This window comes from Lactuca saligna, chromosome 9, assembly GCF_052625555.1.
Source record: "Lactuca saligna cultivar CGN05327 chromosome 9, ASM5262555v1, whole genome shotgun sequence".
NCBI classification, from domain to species: domain Eukaryota; kingdom Viridiplantae; phylum Streptophyta; class Magnoliopsida; order Asterales; family Asteraceae; genus Lactuca; species Lactuca saligna.
Genome location: NC_136425.1, coordinates 133,798,315 through 133,798,996, shown reverse-complemented (window position 1 = coordinate 133,798,996; position 682 = coordinate 133,798,315). Strand labels below are relative to the sequence as shown.

General features: G+C 40.8%; 1 non-coding gene across 1 annotated transcript; it reads left to right on the top strand.

Moving 5' to 3' along the window:
• Window positions 1-227: 227 nt before the first annotated feature.
• On the top strand, window positions 228-334 carry LOC145019142 (small nucleolar RNA R71). The gene has a single exon (XR_013667460.1). It is a non-coding gene; the product is annotated as a small nucleolar RNA R71 (small nucleolar RNA).
• The last annotated feature ends 348 nt before the right edge of the window (window positions 335-682 follow it).

Sequence of the window (682 nt, the reverse complement as noted above, 5' to 3'; positions counted from 1 at the left end):
TTAACATAGCCATGACCGCGGATAAGTCTTCAGTAGCAGCATAAGCGGCTCCCCTCGTGACATAATGCCTAGGGTTGTGGTATTCTCTAGAGTGTTTAGAGAATTCTTCAATAAATTCCTTAATCACCGGGGGTGGCTTCTTTGTAAGTGAGCCATGCGAGTCTAGCAACTACCGGGTTGTGACATTGACTCCATCATAGAAGATGGAAACTTCTTGCTGGCTGTTTAGATCATGGTGTGGGCAGTTTCTTAGCAGATTTTTGTATCTCTCCAATGCTTCATATAATGACTCTCTAGCTTGTTTTTCAAAGTTTGCAATGGCCTTCTTCAGTTTGGCTGTCTTGGACGGTGGGAAAAAGTGATCAATGAATTCTTCCTTCATCTTGGCCCAAGTAGTGACTGATCCGGGGGGAAGTGACTTGAGCCAGTCTTTAGCAGCACCCTTGAAGGTTACCGGAAGCATACAAAGTAGTTGAGTTTCGCGGGTTACATTTGGAATATTGAAGTAATCAACTACTGTTGGATAAGGTGCCTAAGTCCATAACTTATTTGGTATATACTTGACCCGACCGGCATGGTCCATTTGGGTTGCATCTCATCCAAACTATTATGGATAATTTTATGAGAGTTATACACATATGTTTATTAATATATTATGAGTTATAATATATTAATATGAAGT